Source organism: Macrotis lagotis, chromosome 4 (genome assembly GCF_037893015.1).
Source record: "Macrotis lagotis isolate mMagLag1 chromosome 4, bilby.v1.9.chrom.fasta, whole genome shotgun sequence".
Classification (NCBI taxonomy): domain Eukaryota; kingdom Metazoa; phylum Chordata; class Mammalia; order Peramelemorphia; family Peramelidae; genus Macrotis; species Macrotis lagotis.
This window is the reverse complement of record NC_133661.1, coordinates 5,510,316-5,523,118: the sequence shown is the minus strand read 5'-3', so window position 1 is coordinate 5,523,118 and position 12,803 is coordinate 5,510,316. Positions and strand designations below refer to the sequence as shown.

Here is a 12,803-nt window from a genome sequence, read left to right as displayed (position 1 = left end):
TCTGGGAACTTCTATTCTGTTTCCACTATGAACTTGACCTTGGGGTTGTGTTGTGATAGCCCTAATGGTGATGGGGAACTTGATTGTAAATAGGAATCTTTGAAGATCTTATTGAAAGGCAGGATGGCTCTGTGCTTAGATGGCTACAAGACTTGTGTTTGAATGCCGCCACAAGACTACTGGTTGGGTGGCAAAGTGAAGGAATGAGATGTTTCCTTCCAGCAATGGCTTGGATCCCCAGCACCCCAGCTACTAGGTCCACTGGCTCCATTGTATTTCCCAATTGCTTCAACACTTTGCTTTTGTCCCCAAGCTCCTCACTTACCTTGTTGCTTTTCAGGGAGATCTCAGTGCTATAATTAGCCTTGATCCTTTGATTGACCATGGAGACTGCCTGTGACCTGGGATGTAGAAGCCTTGGGCTCTCATTCTGGGTGCTTGTTCGCCCTCCAAACCTGGAGCATGGCCCAGCTGGGAATGGAGGCACTTCAGTGTCCCTTGAGAAGCTTGGGACTTATGGTCAGCTGGAGCAATGTGTTGCCTCTCTGCTTCATACTTCCTGAGATGCTATATGCACTGTGCCATATAAATGACTGCTCTCATCATCATTACCAGTGCACATACTTCCCAAGATTTCCACTCATAGAAAGACCAGTATCCTTGTGGCTTGCTTCAGGATTTTCTTATTTCCAACTTCTCACTTTTCTGGTCTCTGGAGGACTTGCTGAGTTCCATTTTCTTTCAGCTGGAGAAATTATGTTTCTTTTGATGGTGATCATGGTGGTTAAAGAATTCAGTCAATCACTGAGGCCAGTGCATTGCTGTGCTCACCAAAGTGGTCTTCAGAACAGCTGCCTCTTGGTCATGTTTTCATGTGTAGATCATCCTCATCTACTATGGGTTGATGGTTCACAGAACCTTAGAATTTAAGCATGGGAAAGGATCATCTTCTTTAACCCATTGGTTTTGGGGGTATTCATAGCTCCTGGGATTACCCCTATTCTTTTTGGATCTGCTTCTTATTGAAATATGACATAAAAGAATTCCTTAAACAATAACCTCATGCTGGTCAAGTCAGGTCATCCCTTTCATCCTCAGTTCCTTCTATTGCAAGTGGGGAGAGTAAAAGCCCTTCCCTCCCAGGGTTGTCAGGCTCTAATGAGATGATGTTTGTTAAGTACTGTTATGATCATCATCATTGCCACTAATAGTGTTATCAATTTGGAGTTCTAGAGCACTTATCTGTACCTGTTAAGGAAGCTCTTCCCTGCAAGCTTGGGGGAGGGGAGGGAATGATGAGCCAGGCACTGGCCTTAATGGGGGGGGGGGTAACAAAGACAAAGATTTTGACCAGTCTGTGCTCCAGGATCTTAGTCTATCTTGAAATCTGGGTCAACTGGAGACTTGGTCAGTATGTCCATTGATTAGTCTTTCTTTGAATTCCTGATAATTCAGTTCCACTTAAAGTCTTCCTTGAATGCCTGCAGGGTCCCTGACAAGCTGCTGAGCCCTAGAATCCAGACACCAAGGGAGTTTTGGGTCACTGAACAATTCTCAAACTCCTCCCCTGGGTTTGGAGACCCTCAAAAAGCTAGTGCTTGCAGGTCAGGGCTAGGCCCAATATCTTATGGGGCAGACTTCCTTCTCCAGTTTTCCTAGTTGGGCTTTCCATTTGGACCTCTCATTTGCATCTAGTTTCCCCATATCAGGTCTCGGCCTCTCCTCCTCTTTGTTTTTGGGAGTTTCCATCACCTGTCATGCCCTCCATCTCACTGTCTCCCTTAGAGTGGACCTCCTTGAAAATAGGCAGGGTCTTTCACGAGGAGTCTTTGGGCTTAGGGAGTGTTTCTTGCCATGTTTATTTGATGGAGCCAAGCCTCAGCCACCCCTTATTGGAAGCTGAGGACTTGATGTCCAGCCTGGACTGAGCTTGCATCAACCTTCTCCTTTTCCTCATCTCCCAGATGAGGCCTTTAGGCCAGGTGTTCCACTAGGTCCCCTTCAGCTCTCGGGCCCTTGTCATCTGGAGACCCCAGCAGCCTCCACCCTAGCTGGCCTCCGGCCTGCTTTCTCCTGCCCTTCTGAGGGGAAGGGGGTAGGAGGTGTTAACATGATGGGCAGTAAGCTCACAGACCTGGAAGGTGGGTCAGATAGGAAGGCCTTTTTAAGGTTATGGCAGGAAAAATGTTAATTAAGCTGTTAACTTTTACTTCACGTCTCTCTTCAGTGCTGAAATGCGCTCTGGCTCAGGCCTTACATGACAGTCGCCATCCAGGCTCGACTCCTAACCTTTCCGAACTGAGCCACGTGCACGTCCCTGCTGGGTTAGCATGTCTGTCACGGCAAGGAGAGGCCCGCTCTAATTAGTACAAATCAAGTCCCATGTTAGGGCTGCACTTGGTTTTATGTTGTGCTATTAATATTTAAAATGCGGATTGGAATTCTTTTCAGTTTGCTTTTTTTCTTTTTTAGCTCAGCTATGTTTGTTGTTAATTCCATAGCGAGAGTCTAAGAATCTGATTAACCCTGAGGGTCATCTTATAATGTAATTATTAATGATTGATTCTGTTTATCCTGGAAATCAATATAGGAGGCAAAAATGGTTCGGTCTCGATTTGGACTCTATTTCTTACATGGTCCTATGACAGAATGCCGGCACCTTGATTACCCTGAGCGTGTTGGAGGAATTGGAGGTGTGTGATTAGTTTCATATAATTATTGTGATAGGGAGCGTTTCTTACATGACTTATGTTAATATGGCAAATAGTGTTAACATCTCCTGCCACTAATAGTTAGGGTGGGGATGTCTAGTAATTGATCTTCCTGGGAGTGCGGCTATGGAAAAACAATTCCGGCTGTTTGAAGTATATTTTACAAGTGTGCATGGGGCCTTTGGGATGTTGTATGGAAAAACCCAATTGTACAGTTGCCATGGGAACCCAATTAGAATAGATTGCTTGAATTTTTTTCTGTCTTTCATCTTGACCAAAAATCTAATGTACTTTAAATGTTTTCATATGGAATTTTATTCATATACTGACTTGATATAGTGAAGAATCTTTCTTCCTCCCTCCCTCCATGTCTTTCTTTCCCTTTCTTTCTACTCTTCTTCCCTTCCTCAAACCTTTTTCTTTCTTTCTTCCCCTCCCCTCCCCCCCCCCCCCCACAACTTCTGCTTTTGTGGTCATTCTCCCTGGCTTGTCCTTGCATACCCCTACTCTCCATGTTGTCTTAAGAGTCCTGATGCATCCATGACATGAAGCTCTTCGGTGTCTTTGAACCCTTGGAAATCTGCCCCAAATCTCAGGGCTGTGGGAGACTGGCCCTGGCTTCTTTGTCACAGTCATGGGTGGAGGTCTCACCTTCTAGGACACTCTCTTGGTTTTCCTCTGCCTCTTGTAGCTTGAAATGATTGTGACTGAATCAAGAAATTATCCACGTCCACTCTTCCTCTGTGTTGTTTCTGTGTGCATACACACATATGTAACACACACATTGTACATAGGCACAGTGCATATATGCAGCATGCATGCATGTGTTTAATATGAACAACCCGTTTCACCCCCTCTTGTCATTCAATAGCCAGGGTCTGCTGTGGACAGAGTCTCCTCATTGGGCTTTCCCAGATCCATTTTTTCCTGTGGCCTGGTTCCCTAGGAAGGGGGATGATGGGTGATGGTGCAGCTGCTGTGGCATCTCTTGGCTTTTGAATCAGTTTCTCTAGTGTCAGCTGAGCCTCATCAGCATGTGGCATGGCCACAGAATGTGACAGCCCTGTGCATCCAAACCTGTCTCTGGAGGACTGATCGTCAGGATCACTGATCTGCCGTGCTGCTCCCCACCTCAAAGACTTGGTTTTCCAGAAGCTGCTTGGCCACTCTTGGAAATAGTGCCAAATCACTAATTGGCAGCACTTATAGCTGGACCTACGATGCCATCTGATTGTTGAACCTCCAATTCTTTTTAGGTTTTTGTAAGGCAAATGGGGTTAAGTGGCTTGCCCAAGGCCACACAACTAGGTAATTATTTAGTGTCTGAGGCAGGCTTTGAACTCAGGTCCTCCTGACTCCAGGGCCCACTGTGCCACCTAGCCTCCCTGTTCCTCCAATTCTTTTTATTTATTTATTTATTCATTCATTCATTCATTCATTTATTTATTTATTTATTTATTAGGTTTTTGCAAGGCAAATGGGGTTAAGTGGCTTGCTGAAGGCCACACAGCTAGGTAATTATTAAGTGTCTGAGACTGGATTTGAACCCAGGTACTTCTGACTCCAGGGCCAGTGCTTTATCCACTATGCCACCTAGCCACCCCCCTCCAATTCTTTTTTTTTTAATGTTTGTTTTTTATTTTTTATTTTTAGATTTTTCAAGGCAATGGGGTTAAGTGGCTTGCCCAAGGCCACATGGCTAGGTAATTATAAAGTGTCTGAGGTTGGATTTGAACCCAGGTACTCCTGACTCCAAGGCCGATGCTGTATTCATTGTGCCACCTAGCCGCCACCCCCTCCAATTCTTAATGGATGACAACATTCTTGGCCAACAGGTTCCTTCCAGACTTGGTGCTGTCCTTCCAGACTTGGTGCTGTCCTTCCAGACTTGGTGCTGTCCTTCCAGACTTGGTGCTGTCCTTCCAGACTTGGTGCTGTCCTTCCAGACTTGGTGCTGTCCTTCCAGACTTGGTGCTGTCCTTCCAGACTTGGTGCTGTCCTTCCAGACTTGGTGCTGTCTTCCCTGGAGGCCACCAGTTGGGCATTCTCTCACTAAACCATTGCTCCCTCCCTGCCTTTATGGTGTGGATTTGGAGGAGGAGAATCTTGATTTTCTTCAGGCTTCACCTCATGGATCCCCTCCCCCAGGAAACTCTTCTTCCTACCTATGCATGCTGTCTTCCTCTTCAGGAGAACCTTCTAAAGGGACCTTCCTGGTGGTGTGGCTGTCAGTGCCCGAGGGCAGAAGTTCTTTTTCCATTTCCTCTTTGTATTCCCAGAACCTATCAAGGTTCTTGGAGCCCACCCCCCCCCCCCCCCCCCCGAAGGATGGAGCAGAAGCCCCATGCTATTTTGTAGGGTTTTCCCCAGGACCAGGGACTTTCCTGCTGTCCTGCTCTGGATGAAGTTCTTTGGTGTGCTATGTATGGATAGACTGTAGACCTCTCTCTCTACATAGTCCATATCTGGATGGACACACATAGACACACACACACACACACACACACACACACACACACACACCCTGTGTATGCACAACTCTCGTTTACGTATTGATGAGGCAGCAGTGGAATCCCATGACCAGCAGAGCAGCTCTCATTCCATCCATTCTTTGGGCATCCCTCCTGGCCAGGGCCCTGGGCTGGATGTGCCTTGATGACTGCACGTACAAGGGCAGCCCCTGTCCTTTGCTCATTGGCTTAGATACCTCTGAGGTCCCTCCTTCAGAATCTGAGGTCCTGAATTCTCACTTACTGCTCAGGGGGGCAGCCTTAAAGCTGGGTGTGACCCCCAGGGAAGTCCTTGTCCTTGGTTCCTCAGGCACGCCTCTCTGACAGCACGCTCCAAAGCAGTTGTTGACCTGGATTAGTCAAGCACCTGTGGTCTCGTGAGCCAGTCTAGGCCCCACTCTGCCTGCCTTGGCATATTTCTAACTGATTGCTTGCTGACTCCTTGGAGGAACCTTCAACAGGGAGTCCAGAAGACTTGAGTTCAAATCCTCACACATTCAGGCCCTGGACACAGGGTCTTGGCTGTTTTTTTCTCTGAGAGTGGACCTGGGGACCTCTGAGGTCCCTTATGGCTCTTGCTTTATGGTCTCCTGATTCAGAGTCCAGAAGCTCTGTTCAAAAGTCTTGTCAGTCACCTTTGCTTATGGCTTTGCCCTCTGAGCTCCAGTGGGAGCTGGGACTGGCTCAGGAGGTACTTGGACCCAGGTGTCCAGGCATCTAGTTACCAGTTAGCCCAGTGGTCCCCCGGGGGTGGTGAGGTCCCCGGGGGATCTCATTGTGATTCTGCCACCTTTGGAGAGTGAAATGTCAGCCTAGTGGTTTTGAGGCTCCTGCCTCCCTTCCTTCTAAGGTGTCTGGATTCTTTGTTGACTCGCCATTAGATTGGGGGACTCCTTCAGGGCATCTTTGTATTCCTGAAACTACTCACACACTGTCTGAAAACAGTAGGTGCTTAATAAATGCTCTCTTGTCTCTGAGTCCTCAAAACAACACTGGCCCTCTAGGAGGTCTTGGGCTCTATTTGAACAAAGCTTTCATTTTATAGATGAGGAAATGGGATTTGAGACAGACCAAGCCCCAGCTCTGAGGCCCAGGGACCTTTAGCTCTGAGTCTGTTCCTGTGGTCATTTCAGTCCTTGGGCTTCCCCTAAGGAACCTGGACTATGTGCTTTTCTGGACAGTCCCTGGATGCTTCCCCATTTGTCTGAGTATCCTCTCTCCTCCTCCCCTGGACCTGTCCTGTCTCTTTCCTCTTGTCTGGCTAAGAGGCATCAGACACCCTTTGCAGTCTGTGTCGGGGATCTCAACTCACAGGTGACTTTGGGCTAACCCCTTGACTTCTTTGCACCTCAGGTGCCTCATCTAACATGTAGAGGGAGACCTTGGCACTGTGATTCTCTATGGAGCCAGCAGAAACTCGGAGGAATAGCAGAAGGGAGCTGTGGACCAACCCTGAAGATGTGAATTAGACCTGTCTGGAACAAAGCCCTGGCCATGGTCTCAGGGTCCTCCATTTACACAAGAGGAACCCCCATGTCCATACCAGTGTAGCCTGGCCTTGGGTCCCAGAAGGCTGGGTGGAGGGTATCACCACCACCCCAAGCTGGCCAGGCTTGTCTTCTTTAGCCAAGGTGTGCCTTCTCAGAGCAAGGAGGACCTTGGTTTTTGAGTGGGCTTGCAAGTCAAGGTGGGAACTGTGCCTCCAGGGTACTCCAGGCTGCCATGGCTGGAAGAGTCTGCATCTGCCAAAAGACACCATCCATTTCCTCTCTGAAACTGGGCTGCTGGCTTCCTCTGGGCCAGACCCCCTTCTGCGGAGAGACAAAGTGAGTTGGGTGATTGTATCAGCTGGCAGTAATTCCTCCTTTAGTTCGATGACAGTCAACCAGATGGAGGTTGGCCGCAGGGCCTGGCCACTTTGTTAGAGATGGCGATGAAAGAGGGCCTCTCTGCTGGCACTTTGGTGGTGACAGGATCGATGATCCACTGCACTTTTCAATTCTAGTTTACTTGCCCCCCAAAAAGGAGGCAGACCTTTTCAGTGCCTTAGGGTCCTCTGTGTCCAGAATGCTGAGGCTGAGTTTGACGGCCCCAAGTTTGCTGACGGTTCCATGTTGGAGGGGGAGTGATGACGGTGGCACACTTCCCGTCCCAGGGCTCATCTCCTGCTTTGGAGAGGGAGTGGGACCCAGGGACTTCATCAGAGTGGATGCTGTGGCCAGATAGACTTGCTTCTGGGGCCAGGGTCACTGAGGAGGGAGGGGTGGCATGGTAGCCTACCAGCTGGCCCTCACTCCCAGGCTTGGGCATCTCTGCTGATGTCTGGGCCATGGAAAGGATGAGGTTGATGATGACGTTGACAAAATTGATGCTTCCTTGTACAAATCTGGGTCTTGGTCATGCTCTGTACCTGCTGGGACAGACCTCTGCCTGTCACAGAGCAGACAACTTTGAATAGGAACCATTGGACGTCCAGCTCTCATTTTAGACTTCAAGCAATTGTTTTTAGAGTCTGTCACTGCATTTCTTTGAAATCAAAATGGGTGAGTGTAGACATGTTTCCATTAGAAGCAGTGAATGATGCAACAAACAAATGGTGTGTGTGTGTGTGTGTGTGTGTGTGTGTGTGTGTGATGTGCATGCTGTCTCTGTGAGCCCCTCTTCCAGCACTGCAATTCCCTCCCTAGTGCTGCTGCCCCCCACATGGCAGGTGACAAGTGTCAGCAAGCTCCCTGTTGCTATTTGACCATTGTGTGGGAGCCAGTGACAAGAAGTGCATTTTAAAATTTATGGAAGTTTAATGAATGACCAGCGAGCGGAGAGACTACTTTTATGACAAGATTAATACCTTGGCTCAAGGGACGTAACATTTTAGTAAAATCAAAATTTGTATAGTAACCCTCGCCATGCTTTCAACTTCGGGCTCCCTTATAAAAATGTCTAAATAAAATACTGGCCGTCCTCTCTTGCCATTATTTCCATCTGCTTTACATGACCTAACATAGAAATAGACTCAGTATTATTAAGTCTTTGCCACCTTCTAGCTCTGTCTTTGTGTAGTAAACCTATATTTTTTTTTTACAGTTGAAGGAGCTATTTTAATGTAACAAATATTCTCCAGGCTTTTATTGTCCAGATATTGCTAGAGAAAGATGTACTTGCAAAATCTGAGAGGTAGACTTTGAGACTGTCTTTTACAACACAATATAGACATAAACACACCCATGTCATACAGACACATTAAAGCATGGAATATAGAAAAATGTGTCAAAGTCAACACAGGTTCCTCGACTTTTCTTATCCCTTCCTCTGAGTATGTGCCTGAAAGAATAGCTTCATGTTTTGGGGGGGTTTCCCCCTTTGATGCCAAAAAGGAGAGAGAACTCTGAACAGTTTCAGATTTTCTTTGAATCTACTTTCTTTGCTTAATTCAGAAACTGCCCCAAAGTGACAGGTCAGTCTCTTGAGCACAGACCTTTCTTTGTTGATTATATATATCCTGATTATTTTGTGCCCCCTCCCCACCTCCCCAGCCTCATCCCTTTGCAGCACCATGTTTGAATGGAATCAGATGGGTACCATTGGATCTTTCTCTATGGAGAACAGTGGGGGATTTTAAATGAAAATATTTCTTAGGCATCTTGTCTATTGGCCATTGATGTGTAGTTTGCCTGCAGTGATAGGGAAAGAGATGTGGCCTACTCCCCAGCTGCCTCTTTACCTCCTTATTGTTGTGATGGTGGATCTTTTCAGAACCAGAGTCCCTCCATACCCGCCTTCAGGTGAGGGTGTTAGCAGCTTAGCTTGTTGGGTCCCTGTGCCGGGGATCATGGTGGTCACCTTCATGTGGCTGAGGAGAGCTGAGGCCACCGCCGAATTTTAGACTGTGCAAGCAGGGAAGGACCTGTGAGATCCGTGACCTCCTCTGTGGAGAGCTCCCTTCCCAGGTGCAGATGGTAGCCCCTCCATGCCCTCTTGTCGATGACTTCCAATAAATCTCCCATGGAGTCTCCATGCAGCACTCTGGCAGAGGCTTCCTCTCCTCGGTGTCTTTTAATATTTCATGGAGACCAGTACAGATTGAAAATAAAAAGGCACTCCATAAATCCAGAGTATTAGGAAAATAAATACATTGTGCTCTTTCTATGGACTGTTCAAAACACTTTTTTCACTTGGAAATTTCTTGACGGCATTTTTGTGTCGAAGGATGTTTATAATTGGCAATGGTAATGCACAGAGATGGCACTGTCTTTTATTGGCTTATACTGAATTGTGTGCATTCCCTTTTATTTACCTGGTTTTTGAACTTTGGGGAGCAGTTTTTTAGGATCTGGGGGAATAACATTTGAAGCATTGGAGCGCTTAGATTTCTCTGTTATCTATTTGTTTTGTGATTTTTGGATCTATTGATTTGCCCAACTTAATTAAAAATGCAAATGGGATGTCTTCATCACTCACCACTGTGAATGAATTAGGCAGTATGGAATACTTTAAATAAAGGGTGATTTGCATGAAGGGGCGGGGAGAGAGATATGAGGAGCTGAGACTTGGACCTTGGAAACACCAAGGCCAATCAATAGGTATGTTTTCCTAGCTTTGGTTTAATGATGTCAGAATACAAGCTTCTTCCTAATGCTGGCGAGTTCCCCTTTTCTGCTTAATTACCCATTAATGCCTGGGTCCTTCCATGCAGGTAAGACCCCTCGCCCCTTGCTGGGAGGTTTGGGCTTGGTTGCCCTCTTTCATGTTGAAAGGACTGCCATCACAATCAATGATTCTTTATTTGCCTTGCTGCTCATTGGCCACAGGGTCTTCCTGCCCATGTATTCAGCTGGGCATTAATGTTGGTTTATGGTCAGCAAGTGACTGCTGGCATTTATTAATCACCTGCTGTGGGCCAGGTGCCTCTCTGAGCTGAGTGTTAGGGGGACAGAGAAATGCAAAAAGCTGCCATGAGCTCCTTACCTGAGGGTCTGTTCTCACCCATCTCCTTCTTGAAGGTGTTATCACCATAGCAAGGGGGCAGCAGCAATGGTATCTGGCCATGCTCCTCAATCAGATCAACTGCTGACATCTTACTGACTTAATAGAAATCTCATTGAGGGGATTCAAGCTCTCCTCCATCTTTCCTTCTTGTCCAAAAAATCATGTTAGGTTCTTGTTTCAGCAATCACCTCCTGGAGATGAGGCTCAGAGACAGTGCCTAAGAGGCCTGCTGGTATGGTACCCAGCACATGCGTACCCACCCTCGGCCTCCTGGCCCAGCGGCAGCCACACAGACCTCCTTCCTCTGCTGACCTCGGGGCCTATTTCCTTTTTGTTTAAAATCAAATTGCCGAATATGAACTGAATTTTCTAGAATCACTGGTTACCTGTGTAGCCCTTCCCCCTCCTGCTTGAGGCTCTGTTTATTATTCTCAGCTCCTGCTCTTCAGGTGTGCAGCTATTTCAGGATTATGAAGAATGATGGATGGTCTAGGAAAGTTTCTTTGGAAGCAGTTCTGATATTGTGCAATGCACTTGGGGGTCAGCGGCGTTTGACTGATGCATGATTCATCCTCTGTCCCTGCCGCTCTCTGAGATAAAGCTGCGATTTGATCAAAAATGCCAGCAACAGTGATTTAGAATTTATAAACCTCCCTTTTCAAATAATTGTTCTGATTACTTTCGGGCTTGGCAAAAAGATGATAAAGGTAATGGCACACAAATGGGAGCTACCACCAGAATACAATAGAATTAACCTGAATTAGCCTGACTTGTCGATGAAAAGTATTTATGAAATGCAGTCCTGCAATAAGGGAGACGGATATTATAGCTGGAAGGTGAGTTATTGCCTTAATGTAATACTCTTTGAAACTTAAAAAAGAGCCTGTTACTGTTGAGAATGATTGGGCCTTTGAAATTAAGTCGAAGTGCTTCTGATAATTGGCAACAGGAATGCGTGGTGAGGGTAATATCTTTTATTGGGTTGTACTGAGTTGGGTGTTCCCTTTCATTTACCTGGTTTTTGAACTTGGGAGAAGCTGACTTGGAACTTTCAGGAATCTGGGGGAATAACATTTGGTGAAGCATTTTCATCTTGATTGCCACTGGAAAGCTTAGATTTGCCTCATGTTGCTGTCTGTTTTGTGGTTTTAGATCTATTGGTTTGCCCAATTTAATTAAACCATTTGGATACTAAATCATTAAAATGATCATTTAAGTGGAGGAATGTCACACTTGCAGATCTCTTTAATATTCTTTTTTCCTGTAGGGGGTCACATTTTGGCCTTTTAATTCTCAGATGAAGAGACACAGAAATTAAATTGTAACCAAAGCAGTAGGGGAGAGGGCAGGGACTAACTGAATATTTGGAGAGGGGGTAAGTGGTGACAAGGATCCACCAAGGAGATGGTGAATTGATCCATAGACCAGGTTTTTGAAATGCCCTTTCCCCTGATGGAGGTGATCTGCCAGTGCAGGTCTGCACCTTCAGCTTCCAGACAGAGTCTGGGTTCATAGAGCCTGGACGGGAGACTGGCTGTCTTTGGCTCCAAGGCTAGCTTCAACCACTCTACTGGAGGGCTCCTGGCCATGATGACAAAGACCTTGCCATCATTCCTGCTTTTCTGAGAACCCCTGGTCTTGTGACTCTCATGGCTAAGCTTGGATTCCCGCCTCTGAAGAGATGCCAATGACATGACCAAGGTTGGTGGCTCCTGGTATGTCCTACAGACATGTCCTCTGGCGTACCAGCAGGAAGTATCATGGCCCTCATGTCATCATGGGCTTCTTGGAAGGTCATAAAGAAACCTGAAAAAACCCTTGGATGGGAATGTGGGTTCCCTCATTGTTAGAGTGGCCTTCTGTCGACCTGGATGTCTGTTGGGTTCAGTCTATTGATGTTGGGGTGATGACACTAGGTCTTTGGTTCACTCCCAGAGAAAAGTGCTTTGGAATACTCAGACTGGTGGTATTCTGCTGAGAAAACATCAAACGGAATTGATGTTATTCCAGGGAAATGAAGAGCGTCTGGCACCTTCTGCAGTGTTGGTCTGGCAGTCCCCCCATGGGCCTGTGCATAGATGTAAAACCTGACCCGTGTTGGACACGCACATTTGTTTACATATACATATGTGGAGGGACCTATATGATGAATACCCCTAGGTGTAGTCATGTACAACTGCAGACACACCCACCATGATGTACCACACACATGACTTGGTGTTGCATCTGTGTCCACATGTGTACAGACATGCAGGCTTCCCAGCATCCCCTCCTTTTCTCAGAGGGTACGTGTGCACACACTTTCCCTGGGCAGGCCCAGCTGGCTCTACAGCTGTGATGCCTGCTCCAGATGTTGGAACCAATGGACTGGTAAGTTGCCCCCCCCCCCCCCCCCCCCCAGCTGCATGTTTACATCCAGGCCATATCAGCTCCTTGTCTGCCCTGTCTTTCTGGCTGTTGGGGTGTGTGTGATCAGTATATCTATTTGTGAGTGTCTGTGTGTTTGTGTGGACTTGTGTTAACATGTATCTGTAAGTATATGTTCCTGTGTTTATTGAAGTGTGTCCATGCTGGGGGCAGGCATGAGGAGCTGCAG

General features: G+C 46.9%; 1 protein-coding gene across 1 annotated transcript in view; it reads left to right on the top strand.

Moving 5' to 3' along the window:
• Positions 1-12,803, top strand: part of MGMT (O-6-methylguanine-DNA methyltransferase) — a 262,691-nt gene that overhangs the window by 5,156 nt on the left and 244,732 nt on the right. The gene's annotated exons all lie outside the window — the stretch shown is intronic.